At 48.7% G+C, this 6,223-nt stretch overlaps 1 protein-coding gene across 2 annotated transcripts in view; it reads left to right on the top strand.

Annotated features, from left to right (window-relative positions):
- Nucleotides 1–1,403: 1,403 nt before the first annotated feature.
- The window catches only part of PCDH11X (protocadherin 11 X-linked), a 466,628-nt gene continuing 461,808 nt past the window's right edge, over nt 1,404–6,223 (top strand). For both annotated transcript variants that reach the window (XM_051630400.1, XM_051630401.1), the window contains exon 1: nt 1,404–1,767. The gene's annotated coding sequence lies outside the window, so the exon portion shown is untranslated. The remainder of the gene's footprint in view (nt 1,768–6,223) is intronic.

Below are 6,223 nucleotides of genomic sequence, written 5' to 3'. Positions count from 1 at the left end.
AAACTGTATTTTCAATCAAGCATTCATGAACAGCTGAACTCACCAACACAACCTCACTTTGCAGTCCCTGATCCTGCCCGTAAAACGCAGCCTGGGGTCCCGCCCCGCGGCACGACCACCGGCCTCCCCAGCGCCGGCTCCTGCCGCCGGGACCCCCCGGCCCCGCGGTGCCCGCAGGCCGCCCGGAGGCGAGCGGAGGCCGGAGCTACCGCTTCCCCCTCAGCAGCCGGTGCCCGCCCGAGGTTGCGGCACGACCCTGCGCCCCCGGCTCGGGTCTCCCGGCCTCCCCTGGACCCGGCCCCGAGGAGCGCCCGCCCGCCGCGGCCCCGCGCTGCTTCCCCATCGCCCCGGCGCCCAACACCCGCCGCCGGGACGGGCACCGCTTGGCCGCCGGCTCCTCGCCCCCTGCCCGGCGGCTGCTCCGCGGCGGGAGCGGGTCTCCGCCTGCGGTCGGCAGCCCCTCCGGCGGTCGGCAGCCCCTCCGGCCCCGTCTCGGGCTGCGCCGGGGAAAGGCAGAGGGGGCACCCGCCGCAGCAGCCGCGCTGCCGAGGTCGGCGGACCCGCAGCGGGGAGCCCGAGGCGGCCGCCGTCTCCGCGGGGCCGGGCGCTCTCCGATCTGGTGTCGGGCCGAAGCGCCCGGGGGGTCTCCCTCCTACCGCCCGCCCCCCCATCCCTCCGGCGCGGCGCTTGTGCCGGCGGGAGCCCGGGCGGAGCGGGGCAGGGCCGAGCCGCTGGCCCAGGGCGGCCCGAACACCCCCAGCTGGGAGCGCTGCGCCCCGCTCCGGACCCACCCCCGGGCCTGCGGGCCGGGCTTCCCCGGCGGCGGGCGGGCAGGCACCCGCCGGGCAGCATCGCCGGCCGCTCTGGGCCCGTGCCACGGGGCGGGGGGGCGCCGACGGGGATCGGGGCCGCCCCCCGGCGAGGCGGCGGAGCGGCCACGCCACCGCTTTCGGGGGATTCTCCGAGAGGAAAAGGCAGGGCGGCTCCGGGAGGGGGAACCCCCCTCGGCTCGGCTATTCGCATCCCCGGTGTCGCTCCTCCTCCTGGCGGTGATGTCAGCCGCGGGGAGGGCCGGCTGGCAGCGGCAGAGCGGGGCGCGGGCGGCCGCGGCAGAGCCGAGCCGGAGCCGGAGCTGCCGCCGCCGGGACAGCGCCGGGCTCGGGGGCGCCGCCGGCAGCGCAGCCCGCGCCCCCAGGGGCGCCGCAGAGGCCGAGCCGGCAGCCAGCCCCGCGGCCAGCCCCGCGGCCAGCCCCGCGGGAGGCGGCGAGCGCCCAGCGGCGGCGGGTTCCCCGCGACAGGCACCCGGCGCTCCGCTCCCCGCGGCCCCGGGCGCGGGCAGGTCCGCCGGGCTGCGGAGCGGCGCCGAGTGCAGGGGCTCCCCGCGCAACTTCGGTTACGCGGCAGGACCTCTGCGGACTGGTGTGCGGCTTCCAGGGCGCGACCGCGCTTCCATCCTTTGGCAGCTGCAAAAGCGAATGATTAACTAAGCCCAACAGAAATAAAACAAACTCGGGTTTACCTAAAAGTTAGGGTACCTCCCCCCCACACCCTTTTCTTTTACAATTTTATTCCTCATGTGGAAGTCGCTTGTGACTCGCGCTCGGCACACTGCATGGGAAGAAGCGGCTCGTGTTTTGGATCCAGGATTTGCTGTTGCAGAGCGGTCTAACTTCCATGCAGTGGGGCAGCCTTCACTACTCTAAACGCCTTGACGATGTGCTGAGGAGCCCTTGTAGATTGACGTCTTGTGCAGAGAAGGCACTGAAGGTAAGAAGGGGGCTTGGGGAAAAGAGGGATTTTTATATTCTTTTACGTTATAATCTTTTGTCCGGCATCCCTCTTTCAGCAGAGCATCAGCAGATCATCCAGAACGGTATTAATAGGCTGGAACTGATCAAGTAAAATGAAAGTCTGCTCCTGTGAAAAGTACACGGAGCTCACAAGTGATTGCAGAGGATGTTTTTATTTTTAGTCGGATAATGTAGCACGTTCCTGCTCTATGCTCACAGTGCAGACCGTGAGCTAACTCACAGTGCTTGGGAACGAGGAGATGCACGGTCTCAGTCTCTGATGGGCAGTTTGCATTGGCTGTTGCATTTCGGTGAATGTGCACCCCCCACTACCTCCTTGGAGCATCCCACGGTCCTGGCTGCTGTGGCGATTTTTGCAGATACAGTGCCTAGTATGAATGAGAGAGGGAGAGGGATGGGGAAAAAAGCCCAACACATATGGAACATGTTATTGATGTGATCATAATCCTGTAATGGAGATTGCATTAAATGAGGATTGTATCAAAATGCCAAGCTGCTGTGAGGAGACGAGACAGCAAAAACTATGCTGATTGTAAATGAAGTTCTTTGATTGAAGGATTTTCTTGAACCGTGAAGGAATGTCTGTAAGCTTAAAGTTGCTGTATAGGTGGAGTACTGGAATGGGATAAAAACCAGATCAGGCTGAAATATATTTTAATTTACTCAAGCTCTGGTTTGAGGCATTGCAGTTATGTCCAATGAATTCTTGGTTTCAGCTATGGAGACCACAGAAAGACAAGGAGAGAATTTTATCCTTTGGGGAAGAAAAGGATGGTTCATTTGTGACTTTTGTCATAATGGCACAAAGCTTAGAGCCTGCTGGCTACAAGCAGAGACCTCGCAGGTGATCTGGAGAGCAGAGCACTGATCTCATTTTCCTTTTGCAACCTCTGTGTAGTTGCCTGTGAGAAGTAGCTGGGAGGTGTATGTGAAGAGGCAAACAGGGACCCTTATTTGCCCCTCTTGGACACAGAGAAGCCGCAAGCTTGGGAGAGATGGAGTTGATTCATCTGATCCTGTCTGTCTGAGCTTGAGTTGATAATATATTTTGAGTAATTGTTGCAGCTTATCTCAATTGGCAACAGAGGGGAGAAGATGTTCAAGTTTATTGAACCAGAGCAGAGCAGTAGAAATTATCAACTCACCCTTCTATTCTTTTTGTGCTAAACATTGTTCTGGCATAGAGAACTGAGCCACAAGGAGCACCTTCTTCAAACCTTACTGAAAGAAAACCTGAGGAGAACAAAAAAAGATTAAGCCAAAGATAAATTTTAACTTTTTTGCTTGTCAGTTATGGAAGTAGCATTGATCTGTCAGATTACACAGGTCAGAAGAGGTATGATAGGAAAAATTATTTATTTCTTTACATTTAACATTTCCACTCAAAGTTGGCAAACCAATAAACTTCAGAGAGTAGGAAAGAACCATTTCTTAGAACCATCTAAGTTATAAGTGATGTAAGCAGCACAGAAATTCCTGTAAGAACACTCAATGGTATTTATGTATAACTGCACAGCAGCTGCTTAAATACAAAATTGTACAGAATTGTACAAAGCCAAATATCTGATGTTCTCAGAAGTAATTTGTTTTCCCTATTTGAGTTGTGTACAAAACCTGATGTAATAGCTCCATAGTTCAGTCCCTTTCCTGCTGTATATTTGGCATGAAGTTAAGACAGAAACAATTTAAAAAAATATATATATGGAGAAAAGCAGTGTAAGCATATTGAATTCCTCTTAAGCATTTTCTTTTGGCAAAAGATGACTTCTAGCGAATTGTAAGAAACGGGTTTAGAATATTCATGGCTAAACTCCAGGGAGCTTAGTGTTAGCTCAGTAGGCAGAAGGTTCTTACTCTAAAGAGGTATCTGGAAAAGATGTGTTTAAATTTCAAGCCATATTCAGTTGAGACTGTTGGTTTCCACATTTTAAAATAATGTGTTATGCTTCTTAGGGGAATGATGCTTAGTCTGGAAAATAAAGCAAGTATTTCTAGCTCACTTTTTTTTTTTATAGAAGGAGCAAGAACTGTTGCTTTAATTGTACTTCTGGATGTACAAATGGTCCAGATTTGACTCTATTTTGTATCAAATAACAGCTAAAGAAAAATTTGTCTTTTGAAGCCATGGTTATCCATGCAGATCTTGGTCTGTATTTTTGCTACAGAAGAACTCTGCTTCATGGCTGCATTGTTCATCCTTGCAGCATTTCTTTAAATGTGAGCCTTGCTACAGTCAAAGGATAATTTATATTCAGTGTAGTACTGTCTGCTCAGTGGAATTTGCTTTATACATCACAGCCTCTGCAAAAAAGGAGATCAAAGATCTGAACCTGTGGTCCTGGATTGCATTTTGTATTCTACATGGACTTCAGAAATCTTACACTGGAGTCATCTCCACTCTCATAGTTAAGAATGTGTCAGTCTTTCCATTAAAATATTAATTGCCTTAGTAATTAAACAGTTTTAAAGATGGGCTCCAAGTTTAAGTTAAACATATAGTAAAAAAACCCCACCAAAAAAACACCTCAGAAAACAAAGAAACAAAAAAGATTTCCTAAGCAATGAAGTAAAGTAACAAATGGCATTTGCCAACAGAGCATTTGTAAGTTTAATTTTTAGAAAGCTTAGTAGAAAATAATGCCTGCCTGACAAATTTAGAGATGAAAAGGAAAAAATAAATCCCTTCCAATTTTGAAAGCCCCTTGTGGATCCAGATGAGTGTTTACATCTGGACTTTAAAGGGGCCTGTGATTGTTAAGCAGGCAGTAGTGCTTTTCTTAAAGGAGAGCAGCACTGGCTTAAAACAGGAATTAGAGCTCAGTGTCATGGTTTCAGATTGCATTAGAACCTTTGGCAGTATTGCAGTTAATAAAGAATTAACTTTAATTTAACTGAGGGTTAAGTTACAAGAACAACAAAACAAAACCCCAAACCTCATATAATAACTCAGTCAAGTTATCTTTTCTGTAAGCTAAAAAGAACTATACATTTTTTAATAGTGTTGTCTGACTCTGGTGTGAAAAGCATTTAGGGGATGCTGGTACGAGAGCGCACTTGCCGGATGGTCCGCCTGAGAACAGCCCTTCTGGTAACCATGCTGTCCATCACCTGGACACCCAGTGGGGCTAAGGGTCAGTTTACACCTAAACAGAATCCTCTAAAGCAGCCCAAAACCTTCTACAGGGGCCTGCGTCAGTAAGACAGTCACCTTCTAACAGCAAAGTAGTTGCTTCATTTGTGCACACCAAGTCTCTGAATGCTTACAGTAACTTTGTGCATTTTGCAGGTTAGAAGTTAAGACTAGTGCTAAAAATACTTGTGGACTCAGTGTCACAGTTGCATGTGCTACACAGTACCTAAGTTCAGCAGTAGGTTCAAGATACAGCTTGCTGTGTTCCAGTTATCTTGGATTGGATGAAATGAGTATTGTTTGAATGACAGTTTGGTAATTTAAATAAGAATTAATAAGGGACATTAATAGTCTTCTGTCCCAGGCACCTCCCTCTGCAGTGAGATCACTGAGAGGAAATCTGTAGCAGTTGTCTCCTCCGTGCCGCGAGGGAGTGGTGACCGTGTCCTTCTGGGCTCTTCTGAAAATTCATGCTCCCTGCAAATACACAGGCAAGTAATACAAAGCAGGAAATTTAGGGTGGAAATGGGAATTTTCTTATCCCTTAAAGTCTATGGGAAGACTCCTGTTCTCATTATCCAATGGTAAAGTAAGGAAAATAGGTTTAAACAGTTGTTTTCAGTTACGGTCTCTGACTTTGTGGAGTGACTTGCCAGGATGCATAACAGCTTCTCTAGCTTTTGCACATTTAAAAGCTCCACTGAAAGATTTCAGAAAGACCGTAAATTTCTCTTTAAAGTGTTACATTGTGACTACAAGTGGGATTACTGGAAAATATTTGAGTGAGGAAAATGAATAATGTTTTCACAATCATGCTGTAAGATTTCATATTTGAATGAAAAAACCTCATCAAACCTACCCCACTTGCACAGGAGGTTTCATGAAGGTCCAGGGAAAGTTAATACAGATAAAAAAGATGTTGGAATTTAGGCTGTAGATACAATCAAATCATGATAGTTTTGACAGTAAATAAGAAACTGTAAAGGGTTTTCTATAACTGTGTCATAATTAAACATTATTTTTACTTTTCATTCTTTTGTCATTGCTTTTAATAAGTGTCCTGTTGGAAACGACTTTATTTCAGATACACTTAGAAAATAAATATTTTCCCATAGATTATGCAAGATCCAGTCTTCTTGATCCAACGTGGCCTGAGCCAAAGATTCCTGCAGTCCGTGAAATAATTCCTATTGGAACAGGACCTTCAATAATTGTGTCTTGCATTACATAATGTACATACTTGAACTTCTGCCACTTGTTCAGGAGTTAAACATGTTAATGT

This window comes from Apus apus, chromosome 12, assembly GCF_020740795.1.
Source record: "Apus apus isolate bApuApu2 chromosome 12, bApuApu2.pri.cur, whole genome shotgun sequence".
NCBI classification, from domain to species: domain Eukaryota; kingdom Metazoa; phylum Chordata; class Aves; order Apodiformes; family Apodidae; genus Apus; species Apus apus.
The sequence above is the reverse complement of the archived record's forward strand: the minus strand, read 5'-3'. Positions and strand labels throughout refer to the sequence as shown.